Source organism: Tachyglossus aculeatus, unplaced genomic scaffold (assembly GCF_015852505.1).
Source record: "Tachyglossus aculeatus isolate mTacAcu1 unplaced genomic scaffold, mTacAcu1.pri scaffold_158_arrow_ctg1, whole genome shotgun sequence".
Lineage (NCBI taxonomy): Eukaryota > Metazoa > Chordata > Mammalia > Monotremata > Tachyglossidae > Tachyglossus > Tachyglossus aculeatus.
This window is the reverse complement of record NW_024044881.1, coordinates 64,163-87,208: the sequence shown is the minus strand read 5'-3', so window position 1 is coordinate 87,208 and position 23,046 is coordinate 64,163. Positions and strand designations below refer to the sequence as shown.

At 43.2% G+C, this 23,046-nt stretch overlaps 1 pseudogene; it reads right to left on the bottom strand.

Moving 5' to 3' along the window:
• Positions 1-2,956: 2,956 nt before the first annotated feature.
• LOC119923222 overlaps positions 2,957-23,046 on the bottom strand; it is a 28,336-nt pseudogene continuing 8,246 nt past the window's right edge.

Here is a 23,046-nt window from a genome sequence, read left to right as displayed (position 1 = left end):
CTTTTGTGTAGCTCAGATGGGGAACTAAATAAAAGAGGAAGCAGAGGCTAGGGTCAGGGCTGCTTGCCACTCTTACCTCTCTCGGGAGGTGAACGGGCAGGTAGTCAACCTTCCTACGTTTCCTGCTCTATCTGAACTCATGTCTCCGAGTCATTTTTCCTATCTGCATCACCACCTTGGGCTCTCAAACCCTGTGGACATTTACACCAGGTAACCTATTTTGCACTCGACAATTCTTTAACAATCCCCATTTTACAAATGAGGTAACCGAGGTATAGAGAAGTTAAGCGACTTGCCCAAGATCCCACAGCAGACTTGTGGCAGAGCTGGGATTAGAAGCTATGATCTCCAACCCCTAGGCCCATGTTCTTTCCACCAGGCCATGCCGCTTCTCTGTAAAACCCCAGTCACTGGAGAATCTTGGGGCAAACGGGGAGATGGAAGATAATCCCTGCTTTCCTCACAGGAGGTTTCATTGCTTCCATTCTGTGGCTGGAGAAGAAAACATTGTTTATTGTCCTATATATGTATGCTTGCATGCATCTATGTGCATGTGCACATATGCACGTTCATGTGCCCAAGAACACGTGCACTTATGATATTCATATATACACATGTTCACAGGTATGTACTTATATACAAGTGACTATATCTATATATTAATATTTTCCACATACACTGTGCATGCATATATATGCACTCTTTTGTGTGCTGAAGAGCTTGAAATAGGACTATGGTATATCATAAGATACATACATATATACCCATAGATATTTGTCTGTGTATAGATTCATATATGTAAGCTTGGAAGAACTTGATTTCTTTTAAATAATTAGCTATGAGCCCAATTTGTGCCTCCAAAGCCAAGATAATTAGAACTGTGCAGTTCTTCCATGCTTTGACCAAACGGGATTTTGGTTCCATTTTCAACTAAGGTTATTGGGGACAGAGCTGCAAGGTGGTAGGGGGTGCTTTAATGCCCCTCACACAAGCCCTGGTGGAGAAGATTCATCTTTAAACAGGGAGCCAGACAAAGAAAATCCTTTATAAATGTGGGGACTCTCATGGTATAGGTGTCCATCTCACCAAGAACCTGGTCTCTAGAGAGGAAAAGAGGCAGGGGATCAGAGGTGAGGTAATGGCAGAAAGAGAGAGGGGGGATTTGTGGGTGCTGGTACACACAGGTGATCTGGAGACTCAGACCCAATCCAAGGACTGGAGGAATCAGTGGGTTCCACCAGAACACCCCAGGAGATAACCCCAGGGCTACAGACCTGGATCCTGAAAGTACTTCCCATCTTTAAAATCTGACCAGCTTTAAAAATCCTACTGCATTATAAGAATAGCAGGATTGACAGGGTGGATTCCTTAGGCCAAACTGCAACCCGAATCCTACCCTGAAGACTGGATTTCTGCCTTGAGATGTAAGGGAAAGTCAGGGAAGGATTGACTGAGGTGGGAGAGATAGATGGAAAATCAGTGATGAGAGTAGTACTTAAATCTTAAAACCAAATATGGCTGCTAATTATGGTCTGACGATTAACAGAAACTTCAAAGATGGTCTGCTGAATGCCAAGAAAGAAAAAGCTTCAGACAGCTTTAATTGCTAACTCAAGTTCATTACCCTTTCCCTCCTGCTCCAACTCCCTGATCATGATTCCTCATTCCGGAAGGTTAAACAGTCTTTTTCATCTCCATCTATTGAAATGTAAAAATAAACCTAGCAACATTACCAAAAATATTCTTATAAAGCTTTGTTGTAAGTTTGAATTTACAATGTGGAATTAATAGCATGTGTTTACCCATACACATTTAAGGCTAAGCATTGCCAACTGAACTCTCCATCTCTATCTCACAGTAGACCCCTTACATTCTCAACATGTCGAAGACTGAACTCCTTGTCTTCCCTCCCAAACCTTGCCCTCTCCCTGACTTTCCCATCTCTGTTGACGGCACTACCATCCTTCCCATCTCACAAGCCCGCAACCTTGGTGTCATCTTCGACTCTGCTCTCTCATTCACCCCTCACATCCAAGCCGTGACCAAAACCTGCCGGTCTCAGCTCCACAACATTGCCAAGATCCGCCCTTTCCTCTCCATCCCAACCGCTACCCTGCTCATTCAAGCTCTCATCCTATCCCGTCTGGACTACTGCATCAGCCTTCTCTCTGATCTCCCATCCTCGTGTCTCTCTCCACTTCAATCCATACTTCATGCTGCTGCCCGGATTATCTTTGTACAGAAATGCTCTGGGAATATCACTCCCCTCCTCAAAAATCTCCAGTGGCTACCAATCAATCTGCGCATCAGGCAGAAACTCCTCACCCTGGGCTTCAAGGCTCTCCATCACCTCGCCCCCTCTTACCTCACCTCCCTTCTCTCCTTCTACAGCCCAGTCCGCACCCTCCGCTCCTCCACCGCTAATCTCCTCACCGTACCTTGCTCTCGCCTGTCTCGCCATCGACCCCTGGCCCACGTCATCCCCCGGGCCTGGAATGCCCTCCCTCTGCCCATCCACCAAGCTAGCTCTCTTCCTCCCTTCAAGGCCCTGATGAGAGCTCACCTCCTCCAGGAGGCCTTCCCAGACTGAGCCCCTTCCTTCCTCTCCCCTTCGTCCCCCTCTCCATCCCCCCATCTTACCTCCTTCCCTTCCCCACAGCACCTGTATATATGTATATATGTTTGTACATATTTTTTACTCTATTTATTTATTTATTTTATTTGTACATATCTATTCTATTTATTTTATTTTATTAGTATGTTTGGTTTTGTTCTCTGTCTCCCCCTTTTAGACTGTGAGCCCACTGTTGGGTAGAGACTGTCTCTATATGTTGCCAATTTGTACTTCCCAAGCGCTTAGTGCAGTGCTCTGCACATAGTAAGCGCTCAATAAATACGATTGATGATAATGATGATTCTGCAAAAAGGCATTTTCTATGGCAAACCATGAAAATGTCTACAATTTGGCGGAACACAGTTTTCTTCTCAATATTTTCTTCAGTGCACCTTTCATCTCATTGTTTCTCAAATTGTAGATGAGAGGGTTTAGCAGAGGTGTGAGCAGAACATATGCCAGAGAGAGCAATTCCTTGCTCTCTGGACTTTGTAACACGCCTTTGCAACTGACCTTTGGTTGCAAGTAGGTGAGATTGGCTCGGCCATAGAATAGGGTCACAGAAGTCAGATGAGAAGCGCAGATGGAGAAGGCTTTTTGTCTTCCGGCTGTTGAAGACATTTTCAGAATAGTGTAGAAGATGCGAGTGTAGGACAGAAGTATCATTAGGAAAGGAAGCATAGCCACTGAAATGGTGCCTATACAGGCATAGATTTCAAAGAGGAAGGTGTCTCCACACACGAGCTCCAGTACCGGGGGAGTGTCACAGGGAGATGGTTCATTGTACTGTGGCATAAAACGGAAAAAAAGAGGACTCCTGCCCCTAAGCCAGGGAAAGAGACATGTGCTCACCGCGGTGGATACTCAGATGGGAGTGGTGTTCACCTACCCAGTGGCAGCAGCAATGCAGGTTGCTACTATACAAGGGCTTCAGGTGATGGGGGCCGGATGGCTTGCCGCCTACATAAATTCTGATCGGGGACCCACTTTACGGAGCACGAGGTCAAGGAGTGGGCCGCGCAACATGACATTCTGTGGTCCTTACCCTGCTGGAAGGTGGCACCACCATTCCAGCACAGTTGACCGGAAGAACAGATGTGTGGTGGGACGCTGTTGGGTAGAGACTGTCTCTATGTGTTGCCGACTTGTACTTCCCAAGTGCTTCATACAGTGCTCTGCACACAGTAAATGCTCAATAAATACGATTGATTGATTGATTGATTGACAGTTACCTGCCACTGTAATCACAACCGGAGAACACAATGGGCCGTGGGAGACTGTGATAGTATTCAACACCCCCGTGCAGGTGCTCTGCCATAAGCTGGAGCTATGGGAAGCCACCCTGGAAGGGGCTTGCCTGTTCACCCACACTCGATGGACTATCAAGGCAATCTCCAGGTCGTTTGAACCGTGGTGGGTAGATACCCATCACCCAAACTACTCCACTGCCCTGGCCCAGCTCCGGCAACAATTGGCCTGGTAGGTAGGGAACCGGTAGCCAGCAAGGAGCCCCGGATGATGGAAGAGAGACAACACAGGGTGGGTCGGCAGCATGCTAAGAGTATGGAAACAAGCATACATCCAAGGCCTAGGGGATGCCCGAGGCCAAGACCTCCAATATGAAAGCCAGATCCAGCAGGTAATTAACACTGGAATGTTGCAGGATGCCGGAGGGTGGAGAAGTATTGCACTGTCAACCGGAACTCTGAAGATGTGGGTGGGTATACTCACCGGGGAGCTGGCCTGGTGGGCTGAAACATCACCTGGTCAGATGCCTGCATTCAGACTCAGGGCTGCTACCATATCTCACCACCCTAACAGAAGAAGTAAGCCAAGCACAGTGCCCCCCCCCAGCCTGGCTCACCTGTTTCCAGCCTCTGTCACATTGCCGGCCATTCAGGTACTATATGGTGGATGTACCACCCATTGCTGCAAGCTGACGGTATGCCACCCAGTGGGCAAACTGCCCCTGTGAGCTACCACCCTAGTGGGATTAGGGATAGTGCAGGAGGGCAAGGGGTTGGTCCCCCTGGGAGAGAGGTAGGGATGGTGGAATGGGTCCAGGAATCAATGGGAGCCCTTCTCCCTTTTTGGGTGTACCCAAGTAAAGAGGGATTGGTTCTGCCCATGGGACTCTAGGGGACATGAGAGCATACAGGAAAGTTGGCCAGGTTCCATCACTGGGGTGGAAAAGGGAGACTACTGGTATTTGGGTGATGGGAAATCTTGTTGGATGTGTGGAGAACATGTAACAATTTTAATTATAGTATTAGTGCTGCCTGTGCTAATTTAATGCTTGTTTGTCGTAATATGTCTTTAGTAGGGTTGCACATTGGTAATTGTATCAACCTCCCCAGATGGGAGCGACATAAACACCACACCCTCCTCTGGGACATGCCAACGGATCTAGTGGACTCAGTAGCTTGGCCAGAGCAAGTGGAGGAGGCCACAAAAGTGATACGACAAGCCCTAGTGGACGCACAGCAAGACTGGAACCACACCACGCTCCGCCTAACCAAAGCTGGACTGTAGATACGAACACTCAACCAAAGGATAGTGACAGACTGTGGGTGCTTCTCATGGCTGTGGGGGTGCGGGAGTGTTGGAAGGGGACATTGGTCCCAGTGGGTCGTGCTAGGGTGCGTCGTGATCTGAGCAGCTTTGGTGCTAGGATGCTGTTAATTGCACAGGCCGTCCACCAAAACTATCGTGGTCCCCAGCTCCAGGTTGCTCTAGGTATACGGAGAGGGCGAAGGGGTGGAGTGTTGGAAGAGTCTTAATTCACCCCCTCCCTCCACCTGAGCAACCCACAGCCCAGGCCCCCCTGACTATTGTGGTCCCCAGCTCCCGGTTGCTCTAGGTGTATGGAGGGGGCAGGGGTGGAATGTGGGAAGAGTGCCCTATCTGTGAATTCTCCCGCTCCCTCTGCCTGAGCAACCCACAGCAAGGACACAGAACCACTACACTACAAGGTTGTGAAACGGGAACTGTCTCAATCAGATAGACAACCTGGGAATATGGGCTAACCGGTTCAAGGGACCTTCGTTTATGAGGCATTGCTGCTATTTCTAGCTGTAGGCGTTTAGACTGAGCCTTGCAGAACCTGCCCTGCCTATTAGTACTCGGGACCCCTCCTTAGCTTGCTTGTTGTGCTACAGCTATGTGAGTACACCCAATAAAGAGGCAGAACTGCTCACTCTCGCTCGATGTCTGGTCTTTGGCTCATAGCTGCCCACTCTAAAGAACACGGAGCCGCTCTCTGGTCGGTGACCGCAGCTGACATGGGGGGCATCTTCCTACAAGCTCTTTCTATGTGCAGAGCACTACACGAAATTCTTGAGAGGACACTAGAGTTAGTAGACATGATCCCTGCCCTCAAGGAGCTTACAATCCAGTGAGAGAGACAGATATTAAAATAAATTAAAGATAAGGAGAAAGTAATAAAATGAAAGATATGAAACTTATCGCCTGGAACTGACACCTCTAGAGATATATCACTAATTCAAATATTGAAGTTATAATTCTTCAAAGTTCTGAAAATAAAATCCATCATGATAGAAATCTAGAGATGCTTTGAGAAGTCACCCCATCTCAATAGCAACTATCACCCCCATGATGATGTACCCTGACTAGGAATGTCTCTTGGAGTCAGACGTCTATATATATGTGTGTCTGCGTGCATGTGTGTGAGTTGGTTGGAGAGGTCTCTGCAGTACTCTGTGGAATTCTCCTTTATTGGCTATAATCAGGAGCGTGGGTAAGGAGCTACAAAATAATTCATATTTGTGGATTGTGGGATTCATTTTCATACCTTCATTTTCCTGTCATTCTCCCTGCCCATAATGTCATTTATGACTCTTCTGATTTGTACCTCTCACATGCAGTTCATCTTAAAATCCTGTTTTTTCCTCCGCAGTTTTCCAGATCCATCCTTTCCTCTCCTTATTATTTTTATTATTCTTCACTCTCTTATGCCCACCATCCTGAACCATATTTCCCCTCTCCTCTCCTCTTCATCTTTCTAGGTTTTTGAAGTTACTCAATAGTACTATTTATTAAGCACCTACTATTTGCAAAGCCCTGAACTAAGCAATAAGAAAAAGTACATGGTGAGGCATTAGATATGATCCATTTACCTTGCCCTGTCTTATGCCATCGAGTCGTCTCCAACCCATTGCGAAACCATGGACACATCTCTTCCATACTGCCTCACCTCCATCTGGAATCGTTCTGGTAGTGGATCCACAGAGTTCTTGGTAAAGATATAGAAGTGGTTTGCCATTGCGTCCTTCCACACAGTCAATGTGAGTCTTTGCTCTCGCTTATCTCCCATGCTGCTGCTGCCCAGAACAATTGAGTTCTGACTTGTAGCAGGTTGCCTTCCACTTTCTAGCCCCCGTCCAAGCTACGAATGGAATGGGTATGCTTCTGCTTGACTCTCTCTCTCCTATAGTCGAGACTGGTAGAGTACTGGAAACTCACCGGGTGCGACCCTGAGAGGGGGGTCCATTAATACAGTAATATAAATAAATAAATTATGGCTAATAAGTGCTTTGGGACTGGTGAGGTTGGTATAGGATGAAAATCCCAGTGCAAGGGTGATGTAGAAGGGAGTGGAAGAAGAAGAAATGAGGGCCTAGTTCGGCAAGGGCTCATGGAGGAGATTTGCCTTCAATAAGTCTTTGACAGTGAGAGAAAGATCATCCGCTGGATTCAAAGAGGGAGAGTTTCCAGGCCAGAGGTAGGAAGTGGGTGAGAAATTGGTGGTGAGGTAGATGAGACTAGTCTCCAGTTGTGGCAATGAGAACTGTGTGATTATTTACCTATTTTTAATGTTAATGCCTGTCTTCCCCTCTAGACAGTAAGCTCCTTGTGGGCAAGTAATGTGCTTACCAACTCTATTTTATTGTATTCTCCCAAGTGCTTAGTACTTAGTGCATAGTGCTGCATGGAGTAAGAGAAGCAGCGTGGCTCAATGGAAAAGAGCATGGGCTTTGGAGTCAGAGGTCATGGTTCAAATCCCGGCTCCACCAATTGTCAGCTGTGTGACTTTGGGCAAGTCACTTAACTTCTCTGGGCCTCAGTTACCTCATCTGTAAAATGGGGATTAAGACTGTGAGCCCCCCGTGGGACAACCTGATCACTTTGTAACCTCCCCAGTGCTTTGCACATAGTAAGTGCTTAATAAATGCCATCAAAACAGTGCTCAATATACACTATCGATTTCCTGATTGCTGTTTGCTCTTATTGAAACACCTCAATGTTTAGGTTTGCACCAACATTTAGGAGAAGATACATGGCTCAGTGGAAAGAGCATGGGCTTTGGAGTCAGAGGTTAGGAGTTCAAATCCCGGGTCTGCCAATTGTCAGCTGTGTGACTTTGGGCAAATCACTTCACTTCTCTGTGCCTCAGTTACCTCAATTGTTAAATGGGTATTAATACTGTGAGCCCCCGTGGGACAACCTGATCACCTTGTAATCTCCCCAGCACTTAGAACAGTGCTTTGCACATGGTAAATGCTTAATAAATCCCATCATTATTATAACCCTTTCCAGGCCTGATTTTCTCTTCATAGCCCATTGTAGATCATTCATCCTTTGATTTCGACAACACCCTCTTTTACCTGCTAATATTTTCTACCTGTACAACTTTCTGAATCCATAAGTTCTGAATGTTTATCATCCACTATGTGTAGAAGAGCTAAACCCTCAGAGCTGGTTAATCTAAAGCATACTTTCAAATTATGCCTCATTATATACTTCAAACTTCACATTTCTATTGTAATAATTCTAGTTAACAAAGAGGTGAACACCTGAAGTTTATATTGCACTTGATTGAAAGTCGTAAAACCAGGGGCTATCAATCAATCAATCAATCATATTTATTGAGTGATTACTGTGTGCTGAGCACTGTACTAAGCACTTGGGAGAGTACAATGTAACAGAGTGTGTAGAAAAATGCCCTGCCCACAGCCTGGTGTAGTGGATAGAGCATGAGCCTGGGATTCAGAATGTCATGAATACTAATGCCGGGTCCACCACTTGTCTGCTGTGTGATCATTGGAAAATCACTTTACTTCTCTGTGCCTCTGTTACCTCATCTGCAAAATGGGGATGAGGACTGTGAGCCCCATGTGGGACAGGGACTATGTCCAACCAGATTCGTTTGTATCCACCCCAGAGCTAAGTACAGTGGCTTGGCACATAATATGTGCTTAACAAAATGCCATTATTATTATTATTATCATTCCATTTCTAAATGAGCTTAGTAGAATGACAAATTTCCTGGGTCTCATTTTGGCTATGTAATCAAAGGGAATAAAACTCCCCAGCTGATCGACATAATGGTCATTTCAAGTAATAATTTATGTCATGAGCATTGTTTTCTTATGAAGGAAAGTAGAAAGTCCTAGTGGATAAAGCATGGGCCTGGAAAGCAGATGACCTGAGTTCTAATCCCGGCTCTGTTACTTGCTCACTTTGTGACCTTGGGTAAGTCACTTAATTTCTCTGTGCCTCAATTTCCTCAAATGCAAAATGGAGATTCAAAACCTGTTTTTCTTCCTACTTAGACTGTGAGTCCCAGGTGGGCCAGAGACTGTATCCATTCTGATTAACTTGTAACTACTCCAGCACTTAGAACAGTGCTTGACACATAGTAAGCACTGAACAAATACCAAAAGATAAAATTAGAATCTCAGGTAAATAACCCCAATGGACAGCTTTCTTTACATATACTTTTAATTTTGAAAACATGTAAACATACTGAGTTCCTTAAGAAGCTGAGAAAATAAATTATTTTCCATGTGCTAATATTATCGAAACATCTCAATGTGACAAAAAAAGCCTCAGAATAATATAAGAATGCCTTGGATGAGCCTTTAAGGCTAGAACTCCTTGCTCTTCTGTCCCCACTCGAAATCCTCCTCCTCATATTGGAAGGAGGATTTGGCTCAATTCATAAATATACCATCATAAATTCCCTCACATAAAAGGTGCAGTGGGAATTGGCTTTATGTGGAAATACTAATTGAATGGTAATAGTTCCTTACTTTACACAACAATTTCATTCCCGAGCAAAAGCTAGGTACATCAAATTGGTACTAGGAAAAAACAGATTAAAACATAACAGACCAGAAAGGCATGAATACCTACCAAAACCAAAGCTGTATGAAAGCTAGTTTTCTTTTCTTTTTCAAGCCATTTCTCCAACATTATATTTGACAACCTTTTGGAACGAGAATAAATATTTTTCATTTTCAAGGCAGAGCTCAATAATATGTCTTTCCAGTGGTAATGTTTGGAAGAAAAAGAAATAAACTTCTCCCTTCATTCCTTCCCTTTTCCCTCTTGTCTGTTTTCCCAATAAAGCAAGATTACAATGGAGGGGTTGCTTTTCTAATGGAGGAAGCATCTTTGTGTGGTCCCTAGGCAATTTTCCAACCACTACAAAATTCATGCATATCTCCTCTCATTGTTATCATTACTATCATTGTTCTCACATACTAATGATAATGATAATAATAACAATAATAACTGTGGAATTTGTTAAGTGCTTACTATGTGCCAAGTAGATGCAAAATATACTGGGTTGATACATTCAATCATATTTCATTTAATCATATTTATTGAGTGCTTACTGTGTTATACTTACTTGTACTTACTATTCATTCTACTTATTTTATTTTGTTAATATGTTTTGTTTTGTTCTCTGTCTCCCCCTTCTAGACTGTGAGCCCACTGTTGGTTAGGGACCATCTCTATATGTTGCCACACTTCCCAGGCGCTTAGTACAGTACCCTGCACACAGTAAGCGCTCAATAAATACGATTGAATAAATGAATGAATGAATGAATGAATGTGTGCAAAGCACTGTTCTAAGTGCTTGGAGAGTACAAATAGCCAACGGGCCACACATGAGGCTCAAAGTATAAGTGAATCATCATCAATCGTATTTATTGAGCGCTTACTATGTGCAGAGCAAGTGAATCTAAGTGAATGCTCTAAGTGAGGTTCGAAGTCTAAGTGAATGGAGACAGTGAATCTCTATTTTGCAAATGAAGGAACTGAGGCACAGGGAAAGTTAAGTGACTTACCCAAGGTCACACAGCAGAGAGGTAGTGGAGTTGGGATTAGAACTCAGGTCCTCTGACTCCCAGGCCCAGGCTCTTTCTACTGGGCCCCGCTGCTTGTCAGGACATGCTGCTTCTCTGCTCTCCTCATGCTTTCCATGTCTGTAAAGCCCACTCTGTGCTTCCAAATATGGCAGGCTTAAAAGTGAGAAAAATGTCCAAACGTAAGTGCTAAAAGTGTGAGAAGACTTAGTAAGAAGCATGCAATCATATCTTGTCTGAGTTATTGCTCATGTGATCTGCATTGTAGTGGAACTTGTACATCATCAATACACACTCTCCTTCCATCCAAGTGAAGATAGCAGAGTTCACAGCAAATCCAAATCATCAAGTCCCCTCTGCAGTGATGTTGCACTGTGATTGAAAAACTGGGTTCCCAGATTCATAACAGCCCAGAATTGAATTAAAAATATGAAGACTATATTTTAGCCATAGCTCTGTAAGAGTATCAAAAGAGGGTAAAGTGATGAGGGGGATAAAATCTGGCAGATGAACATTTCAACACAGACAAGTTTCCTGTCAGCTTGAAATATGAACTAAGAAGAAGAGTGAGAAAATATTAGTATTCACATTTATTCACAAAAGAGATGAATTAAACTAGATTGGTTTCATAAAGATATAATAAGAATAGTATGCTTACTGTAAGATGATTACCTTCTCTAGTCTTCAGTACGTGGAAAAATGCTTATGATTACATTGCAATAAACACCTTTACCTCCAAGCCAAAAAAGAGTAGTTGGTGTTTTCACTACTGCAAAGGGCCTTTTGATTCCATTATATTAACTATTCTCAGTTCCTGCTGAGACTTAATCCCTTGAGTATCAGACTATACTCAAGGGATTAAGTCTCAGCAGGAACTGAGGATAGTTAATGCAAGGGAATATAGCAACAATAACATCAACTGTTGCCAAAATTATGGTCTTATTCAACCAGATTACTAAATACATTGACTCCAATGCATTTCCCTAAATTACCTTTCTTTTATTTAAATGTTTCCACCAAGTCAAGATTTATCCATGACCCATCTAATAAACAACACCCTTGACTATTGAGATGTCACCCCAAACATAAGGAACATAAACATTCTTTACAGATATCTTCTAGTGGAATGTAAGCCCACTTCCATCATCCTCTTTAGCTCATTAGATACAGCAGGAATAATTGAATATATAAAATGTAAGTCAAGGAAGTAAGTATATTTGTGTAAATTATTGATCTTAAATAGACTCATTGCAGTTCCATTAAGAGCTGATAATAAATTATGAATAAAGACAAATATTTGATTAGTAGGGATAAATTATGTATGACAGAGACGAGCAGCATTAAAATATCCACCAAGACACCCTGGGCTCAGTTTTATATTAGCTTTTAGGGCCTTGCTGAATTTAGGACATTTTCCAGGCTGCCCAGTATAAGGTCAGATTTCTTCAGCCAATGGGATGTCAGGAATTACGTTCTCCTATAACCCATTTAGATAAATTATTAGCACCCTTCACACCATAAGCGATTGATCTGGCCAATTATCTCAATGAATGGCTGCAGGTTCTCAAAACTCCCCAGAGCAATGATCCCAAGGCTGCTACTCCACAGTGGAAAATACCAAGTTCTTGGAGGCTGCCTTTTGGAAGTGGCCTTCCACCTGCACTTTTTTGATGGTAGTAAAAGAGCAACACGAGACTCCGAACTCTCAAATAGCGAGTACCTATGTACAACTATTTAAAAAGCTCGAAAAGCAGATTGGATTCCCTGACCACATTTCTCTAAATAGCAGCTGTTTCCTGCAGTTTCAGGGAATATCACAAAGGAAGCAGTATACTATTGCCCTATGTTCTTCAGTCACAGCAGGTGTAAATATCGTCCAATAAATGGTTTCTTAGTAAATTCTTCCCCAAATCTGGTGTGTTTTGGTTCAGCCTAAAATAAATCCTAGCCTTCGTGTATATTTAGACATCAAATCCTGCAGTCTGCCAGTGAAGTAATTGTTCTGTCCAGAAGCAAGCGTCTATTCATGAAGATGTGATTGTGCCGGTTCCCGTCATTCCCGTGTTCTGGACAAGTTGCCCATGTTCGTTTTCCATCCCACTTTCCGCCTCCCTAATTATTAGCTTTCCTTTCCTGGTTTCTGAACCACTTTAAACTTGTACCCTGTTTCCACCACCTCCTTAGTCAGGCCATTCTGTGGGGCCTCGGAGGACTACAAACCTAATTAAAATGCATCTCTCCTTACCGAGGGAACTCCATTTCTGATACAGAAGAGATTCTAAACATCTTCTGAGCCTGGCGAACTCCTTCAGAGCAGTCTCCGTAAGAGTGCTTCTGCCCGGTACACACTCACTCAGTAGTATTGATTTGAGGTACTTATGCTGTGCAGAGATCTGCACTAAGTGCTTGGGCGAGTACAATAGAGTTGGTAGGCAAGATCCCCACTCTCAAAGGAGTTTTGAAGTGCTGAAGGAATAGTGGGAAGGGACCACTATCTGTCTCACTGAGCCCGTTAACCTGTCAGAACCATTTTGGTACAGGCTCTGTGGGGATAATTAGGGTCTTGAAGTCGAAAGCCATTCCCTCTGATCCCCACAGGAGTTTTCTGAAGACCCTTGAATTTGGGTCACCCCAAGCAGAGGGTCTGGGGTGAGAATCAGCATGGCCTAATGAATAAGCACAGGCCTGGGATTCAGAAGGACCTGGGTTCTAAACTCATTCTTGCCTCTTGTCTGCTGTGTGACTTTAGGCAAGTCACTTAACTTCCCTGGGGCTCAGTTACCTCATCTGTAAAGTGCAGATTAAGACTGTGAGCCCACTATGGTACAGGGAATGTGTCCAACCTGGTTGTCTTGTATCCACCCTAACACTTCGTTACAGTGACTGGCACTTAGTAAGCACTTAACAAATACCATTTAAAAAAAAAATTCCAGAGTGTGTTGTGCTTCACAAATCATTTTCCTAATCAAGATTTGACTAATTGGGGCTGGAAAAGTACGGTATGGGGAAGAAATTAACCCTTGGGCCAATCTGTTGATGGAGGTCTGGAAGACTCCCTTGGTTTATTACAAACACATCTCGGGAAAAAAGTGAGACTCGGTGGAGCCAAATTTGGTACTGCATTTATATATATATATATATATATATATATATATATATATATATATATATATATATATATATATGTGTGTGTTTGTACATATTTATTACTCTATTTTACTTGTACATTTCTGTTCTATTTTGTTAATATGTTTTGTTTTGTTCTCTGTCTCCCCCTTCTAGACTGTGAGCCCACTGTTGGGTAGGGACTGTCTCTATATGTTGCCAACTTGTACTTTCCAAGCGCTTAGTACAGTGCTCTGCACACAGTAAGCGCTCAATAAATACAATTGATTGATTGATTGATTGATTGATAAGCCACATTATTCCAGAATCAATGTAATACTAAATATTTAATTTCTATAGACTAAATCTCGCCAGGACATTCTACTTGATACAGCTCAGATTCAACCTATGCTTTCCACCCAAATAACCACCACCCTGGCTCAAGATCTTGTCATCTCTGGTTGGGTTACTGTATCAGCCTCTTCAATGACCTCCCTTCTTCCAAATTCTTCTCACTTCAGGTTAGAATTCACTCCGTAGCCCACATCAACTTCTAAAATGTCGCTCCACTAACAACTCTCTCAACTTCAAAAACCATCAGTGGCTACCCATTTCCTTCTATATAATGCAAATCTCCAGATGACTTGCTCTATGGCTCAGCTTGAAATCTCTCCTTGTACTTACCTGCCCTTGTCACACACCAAGCCTCATCCAGCAGTCTGTGCTAGCGCAAGTCAGTTAGTCAGTCATTTGATTGTATTTATTGTGCAGTTACTGTGGGCAGAGCATTCATTGTACCATTCATTCATTCAATCATATTTATTGAGCACTTACTGTGTGCAGAGCACTGTACTAAGCACTTGGGAAGTACAGGTCGACAACATATATAGACGGTCCTTACCCAACCACGGGCTCACAGTCTAGAAGGGGGAGACAGACAACAAAACAAAACATGTAGGAAGGTGTCGAAACTGCCAGAACAAATAAAATTATAACTATGTGCACATCATTAACAAAATAAATAGAGTAGTAAATATGTACAAGTAAAATAAATAGAATAATAAATCTGTTCAAATATATACAAGTGTTGTGGGGAAGGGAAGGAGGTAGGGCAGACGAGGGCATGGGGAGGAGGAGAGGAAAAAGGGGGCTCAGTCTGGGAAGGCCTCCTGTAGGAGGTGAGCTCTCAGTAGGGCTTTGAAGGGAGGAAGAGAGCTAGCTTGGTGAATATGTGGAGGGAGGGCATTCCAGGCCAGGGGAAGGATGTGGACCGGGGGTCGATGGTGGGACAGGTGAGAACGAGGCACAGTGAGGAGGTTAGCGGCAGAGGAGCAGAGGGTGCAGGCTGGGCTGTAGAAGGAGAGAAGGGAGGTGAGGTAGGAGGCGGTGAGGTGATGGAGAGCCTTGAAGCTGACAGTGAGGAGTTTTTGCTTGATTCTTAGGTCAACCGACAACCACTGGAGATTTTTGAGGAGGGGAGTGAAATACCCAGAGCGTTTATGTACAAAGATATCTGGGCAGCAGCGTGAAGTGTAGACTGAAGTTGGGAGAGACAAGAGGATGGGAGATCGAGAGGAGGCTGATGCAGTAATCCAGTCGGGATAGGATGAGAGATTGAACCAGCAACGTAGTGGTTTGGACGGAGAGGAAAGGGCAGATCTTGGTGATGTAGTGGAGGTGAGACCGGCAGGTTTGGTGACAGATTGGATGTGTGGGGTGAATGAGAGAGCGAAGTCGAGGATGACACAAAGGTTGTGGGCTTGTGAGATGGGAAGGATGGTACTGCTGTCTACAGTGAAGGGAAAATCAGGGAGAGGACAGGGTTTGGGAGGGAAGATAAGGATTTCAGTCTTGGAAATGTTGAGTTTTAGATGGCGGGCAGACATCCAAATGGAGATGTCCTGAAGGCAGGATGAGATACGAGCCTGGAGGAAGGGAGAGAGAGCAGGGGCAGATCCGTAGATTTGGATGTAATCAGCATAGAGATGATAGCTGAAGCCGTGGGAATAAATGAGTTCACCAAGGGAGTGAGTGTAGATAGAGAACAGAAGGGGACCAAGAACTGACCCTTGAGGAACCTCTACAGTAAGGGGATAGGAGGGGAGGAGGAGCCCACAAAGGAGACTGAGAATGAATGGCTGGAGAGTTAAGATGAGAACCAAGAGAGGACAGAGTATGTGAAGCCATGTTGGATAGCACGTTGAGGAGAAGGGGATGATCCATAGCGTCGAAGGCAGCTGAGAGGTCGTGGAGGTTTAGGATAGAGTAGGAGCCATTGGATTTGACAAGAAGGAGGTCATTGGTGACCTTTGAGAGTGCAGATTAGTTGGAGTGTAGGGGATAGAAGCCAGATTGGAGGGGTCAAGGAGAGAGTTGGCATTGAGGAATTCGAGGCAACAAGTGCAGACAACTCATTCTAGGAATTTGGAAAAGAAGGGTAGGCGGGAGATAGGGAGACACCTAGAAGAGGAGGCGGGGTCAAGAGGGTTTTTTTAGGATGGGGGAGACTTGGGCATGTTTGAAGGCAGAGGGGAAGGAACCAGTGGAGAGTGAGTGGTTGAAGATGGACGTTAAGGAGGGGAGGAGGGAAGGGGGTGAGTGCTTTCATAAAATGAGAGGGAATGGGGTCCGAAGCACAGGTGGATGGAGTCGCACTTGAAAGGAGGGAGGAGATCTTATCTGAAGATACTGCTGCAAGCTCAGATACTAAGCCCAGGTACAGCCCAGATACCAAGCACCTGTGCAGTCACATTTCCTGCCTACAATGAACTTTCAGTCTAAAGGAGACAGGTATTAATATGAATAAATAAAATTACAAGTGAACCTTCTCCTTGCCCTTGCGGTATGGCATAGTGGAAAGAGCCTGGGCCCAGGAGCCAAAGGTCCTGGGCTCTAATTCTGGGTCTGCCAATTGCCAGCCGTGTGACCTTGGGCAAGTCACTGAACTTATCTGTGTCTCAATTTCTTCAACTGTAAAATGGAGATTAAAATGGGGATTAAATCTTTGTCCCTACAATTTAGACTGTGAGCCCTAAGTGGGACAGGAACTGTTTCCAACCTGATTGACTTGAATCTACCCCAGAACTTAGATCAGTGCTTAACAAATATAATAATGGCAATAATTATATTGATAAAAATAATTGTGGCATTTGTTAAGCACTTACTATGCATCAGACACTGGGGTGGATTAAAGCTAATCATGTTGGACACAGTCCCTGTTCTCAAGTGGGGCTCACAGTCTCGGTCCCTCTTTTAAAGATGAGGGAACTGAAGCACAGAGAAGTGAAGTGACTTGCCTAAGGTCACTCAGCAGACAAGTGGTGGAGTGAGGATTAGAATCCATGACCTTCTGACTCTCAGGCCTGTGCTCTATCCACTGTGCTATGATAATGACATTAGGAAGACACTGAGCTTGCATTTCCTGACCTGTGACTAGGTGGTATACTTGCACTGCTTTGGCTCAAATAAAGCAAGTATAATGATTGCACAATAGAATAAAGTGTCATACTTAGGTCTTCCGCAATGTATACTTACACTAAGCATTTTGAATGAACACCATTAGGAAATTAAGGAATGTTTTTTACAACACTTATCTATTTCAATAGAACACAATCTGGTGTTGGAAGAAACTTGTACTCCATTGGCCAAGTGATGCATAAGAGAAGTAGCATGGCCTAGTGAACAGAGCACAAGCCTGGGTATCAGAAGGACCTGGGTTCTAATCCCACGCCACCACTTATCCACTGTGTGACCTTTGGCAAGTCACTAAATCTCCCTGTGCCTCAGTTACCAGACCTGTAAAATTCATTCATTCGTTCAATCGTATTTATTGAGCGCTTACTGTGTGCAGAGCACTGTACTAAGCGCTTGGGAAGTACAAGTTGGCAACATGTAGAGACGGTCCCTACCCAACAGCGGGCTCACAGTCTAGAAGTAAAATGGGGATTAAGACTGTGTGCCACACAGGACAGGGATGCTCAACAAAATTAGCTGGTATTTTTTTTACCCCAGTGCTTAGTACACCGCCTGGCACCTATTAAGTGTTTAACAAATATCAAAATTATTACAATAAAATTACGAGACAGGTTAGTGTACAACTACCGAGAAGCAGTGGTGATTAGTGGGAAAAAATATGGCGTTTGTTAAGTGCCTGTTACTGTTCTAAGACCTAGAAAAGATTCAAGATAATAGTGTCAGACACAGTCCCTGTCCCACATGGGCTCACCGGCTTAATTCTCATGTTACAAATGAGGGAACTGAGGCCCAAAGAAGTTAAGCGACTTACCCAATGTCACACCACAGAAAAGTGGCAGAGTTTGAATTAGAACCCATGACCTTCTGACTCCCAGACCAATGCTCTATCCAGTAAGACCCTAAACCCAGTTCCACTTCTTACCTTCTGTGTGACCTTGAGCAAGTCACTTGAATTCTCTGTGCCTCAATTTCCTCATCTATAAGATCAATCAATCAACTCATGTTATCTATTGAGCACTTACTGTATGCAGAGTACTATATTAAGCAGTTGGGAACATATAATGAATGGGGATGAAATACCTGTTCTCCCACCCCCTTTAGACCATGAGTCCCAGCTCATACAGAGACAGAGTCTGATCTGTTTATATTTTATCTGTCCCAACACTTAGTACAGTGCTTGGCACGTAGGACTTAGCAAATACCACTTTTTACAATAACAATTATTTTTATTATCATTTTGACATTATAGCATTAATGTAATATGAGCAGCAATAACATTTACAAATAATTTGGCTTAACAAACCACGGGTATTGATTGAGAATCTACTGTGTGTGCTGATCTAAGCTCTTGGGAGACAACCGTGGTAATATAAAGAAGTTGAAGGAGTATCAGAGTGCTATTAGTGCAAATGAAGAATTATCTTCATCTTACTTCAGTCAATCAATGGAATTTTTTGAGCATTTACTGCATTCAGAGTACTGTGCTAAGTGCTTGAATACAACACAACAGAGTTGGTAGGCACGTCTCAAACCCGCTCCAGACAAGGGAATTCAGGATATCCAATCCCAGCTGGGTAAGGAATCTAGTGACGGAATCAGGTTCATTTTAATGTGAAAGTCCTTGCTCAACAATTCTCTACATTCATTCATGCATCCATTCAATCGTATTTATTGACTGACTACTGTGTGCAAAGCCTTGTACTAAGTGCTTGGCAGAGTACACTATACCAACCAATAGACAAATTCCCTGCCCACAACGAGCTACAGTCTAGAGGGGGACTATACATACATACCAAACATACATACATACATACACTATATATATATATTGTGTGTACTGAGTCAATCATTGGAATACTAACTAATCTGGTAATTATACACAAATAACACCCAGACTAAATCTGTGATTCACTCCAAGAAGCTCTCAGGGAATTTTTAAAAATTGATAACTCATTTACTTTCTTTGGATTTCTGTCCTAATTTTGTTTCCCAAGAAATATAACTCACTGCTCAGACACACGTATTACTTTGGATAACGTAGTGATTGAAAACATTTAATAATAATGGTACTTATTAAGCATTTCCTAAGTGGCAAGCACTGTTCAACGCACAGGGCTAAATACAAGGTAGTCAGGAAGGACACAGTCCCTGTGCCCCATAGAGGTCACACTACTAATCCCCATTTAAAGATGATGTAACTGAGGCACAGAGAAATGAAATGCCTTGCCCAAGGTCACACAGTTGACAAATGGTGGAGCCAGGATTACAATCCATGATCATCTGACTCTTCAGGCCTTGCTCTATTCACTAAGTCATGCTGCTAGATCATATTAAGAAGCATTTCCAAGCATGTGATTATGCTAAATTGGAAGCATTTCATTCAATCGTATTTATTGAGTGCTTACTGTGTGCAGAACACTGTACTAAGCGCTTGGGAAGTACAAGATGGCAACATATAGAGACGTTCCCTACCCAACAGTGGGCTCACAGTCTACAAGGGGGAGACAGAGAACAAAACAAAACATATTAACAAACTAAAATAAATAGAATAAATATGTACAAATAAAATGAATAAATAGAGTAATAAATACGTACAAACATATATACATATATACAGGTGCTGTGAGGAGGGAGAGATGAAGAAGGAGGCTCAGTCTTGGAAGGCCTCCTGGAGGAGGTGAGCTCCCAGTAGGTCTTTGAAGGGAGGAAGAGAGCTAACTTGGCGGGTGTGTGAAGGGAGGGCATTCCAGGCCAGGGGGATGACGTGGGCTGGGGGTCGATGGTGGGACAGGCAAAAACGAGGCACAGTGAGGAGATTAGTGGCAGAGGAGTGGAGGGTGCGGGCTGGCCTGTAGAAGGAGAGAAGGGAGGTGAGGTGAGAGGGGGCGAGGTGATGGAGATCCCTGAAGCCGAGGGTGAGAAGCAGGGATTACAGGAGCTGAAAAGTCATTTTTTTAATACTCAGCATTGGTGAAACCTGCAAGTATTTTGTCTTGGTTACTGGTCTTTAAATAGGACATGGAGAAGCTGGAGTGAATCCAGACAAAAAGTATGTATGGCAGAGCAAACAAAGCCTTTAAGAAGTAGTATGGCTTACCTGCAAGCCTGGGATTCAGAGGACCTGGGTTCTAAGTGGCTCTGCCACTTTCATTCGCTCATTCATTCATTCAATAGTATTTATTGAGTGCTTATTGTGTGCAGAGCACTGAACTAAAGGCTTGAAAAGTACAATTCCAACAGATAAGAGACAGTCCCTACCCAACAATGGGCTCACAGTCTATAATGGGGAGAGACACAACAAAACAAGTAGACAGGTGACAGAAAAAGTTGACCTTGGGCCAATCACTTAACTGTTCTGTGCCTCAGTCACCTCATCTGTAAAATGAGAATTAAGACTGTGAGACCTATGTGGGACCTGGACTGTGTCCCAATTAATTAGCTTAATAGAGTGACTGGCACACAGTAAGCACTTAGCAAATACCAATAAAATAAAAAATACATTGGAATTATTTATCCTAAAGGGAAAAATATTTAAAAGGTGATTTACATATTTATTTATGTATTAAGGTTTTTATGAGGAACATGCTAATGTCTACTTCTCCTTGGTCATTGATTACCGAAGAAATGGAAACAGACTTCAATTAACCTAAGAGAGTGCTCAGGAAGGTAGAACATATTTCTTGATGGCAAGGATGGTTCTACAATAGACAGGATATTTTGTGAGGTTAAGGGTCATCCATCTTGAAATATTTTTTAATAAACATGGGTAACCATCCTACAAATGATTTAGACCATTTGCACTCTAATCATTTTGTTGATAGTACACTCTGCCACAATCCCCACCTTAAAGTGATGATTGAAAAACGGAAGTCAATCAAAACTAATAGATTGAATTGCAAACCCAAATCACTTAGAGGAACAAAGAAAGCTTCATCCAAAAACTAATGACTCTTTCATTCTCCTTGTGTCTGCCCTGTGAAGGCATGATGCAATAAGTATTGCTTAGATACCGGTGCCTGGAAGTTTTTCTTCAGCCTAATTGTTTGCAATCTTCTTTGATGATGATGGAATCTTTCTTTGGGAATGATGGATGAGCAACACTCCTGAGACTCCAAAGGGATTTATTATAGTGCTGGTGGCTTTGTGCAGTGCTACTCATATTATCTCTTTCCAGCCCTATGTTTTCCCACTGGGGCATGGAGTGCGGTGAACACGAAAGTGGTCAGAGGTGCTGCATATGGTGAAATGCACTTCAAGCCCTGTCTCCCCCTCTACACTGTCAGCTCGATGTGTGCAGTAAATGTGTCTACCAAACTGTGCTGCATTGTACTCTCCCAGGTTCTTAGTAGAACGGCTTAGTGGATAAGAGCACAGGCCTGGGTTTCAGAAAGACTTGGGAAATAATGCTGGCTGTGCCACTCGTCTGCAGTGTGACCTTGTTATGACTTACATAACTTCTCTCTTCCTCAGTTACCTCATCTGTAAAATGGGAATTAAGACTGTGACCCCCATGTGTGACATGGACCGTGTTCCATCTGAATAGCTTGTATCTACCCCAGAGCTTAAAAGAGTACTTGACACATAGTAAGCACTTAACAAATGCCATCATTATTAGGGAGTGCTCAATAAATGATGGATTAATTACTTGATTGCAGGGCCCATGCAGTGTTGAGGAGAGAGTCTAAGTGACTGGTGGAAGATGGTGGATTTGGGGTACTTCATCATCATCAATCGTATTTATTGATGTACTTGCAATTGGGTATTTGTATGAGCACCAAACTCTGCTGCATTGTACTCTCCCAAGTTCTTAGTAGAATGGCTTAGTGAATAAGAGCACAGGCCTGGGTTTCGGAAAGACTTGGGTTCTAATACTAGCTGTGTGTGGATACTTGCATTGTGTACTTGTATGAGTGGGGGCCATTTGGTATGTTTGAGAGACCATTCTGCAATGCATAGTCTCTAGTAAATTTCAATACTCATTTTTTCTGTTTTAGTTCCAATTTCTAGGTCAGAGATGAACAAGTCAGTGAAAATGACATTATGTAAACCAGTTCGGTACAAAATGGAGAGCACGTAATGAACTAGACGTGTTTGGGACACTGGATATAATTTAAAACGTCAAAATCACTATAGCTTTCTCATATAGCTATAATTTTACACTAATGCCTCCAGTAGGCAGAAAGCTTGGGAAAACAATGAAGGCATATGGTGTTATGAGTATCATAATAAATAGGTCTTTCATTAGGAACATCTCTAAAAAATGCACTAATTAAATAACCATAAAAATATTGATTACCTTGCATCCACACAGGCCTTAGTACAAAATAAGCACTAAGTACCATTAATTTTGTTGTCATTATTATTTTTGTTATTATTAAATGATGAATCAGTCATCAGGGTCAAAGCTAATTCAAAGTAGTATGATGGTATGATGGTATTTTATTGAGCATTTTTTGTGTAAAGAGCACTGTGCTAAGCACATGGGATAGTTCATTATTATTATCAAGTACCACTGAGTCGTTCCCAATTCATAGCGACTCCGTGGATATCCTCTCTCCAGAACTTTCTGTCCTCTGACATAATCCGCAACCTTTCTAACGGTTCTTCCATTATCATTGTTACGGCCTCTATCCATCTAACTGCTGATCTGCCTCTTCCACGTTTTCCCTGGACTTTTCCTATCATGTCTTCTCCAGATAATTAGTCCTCCTGATTATGTGTCCAAAATATGCTAATGTA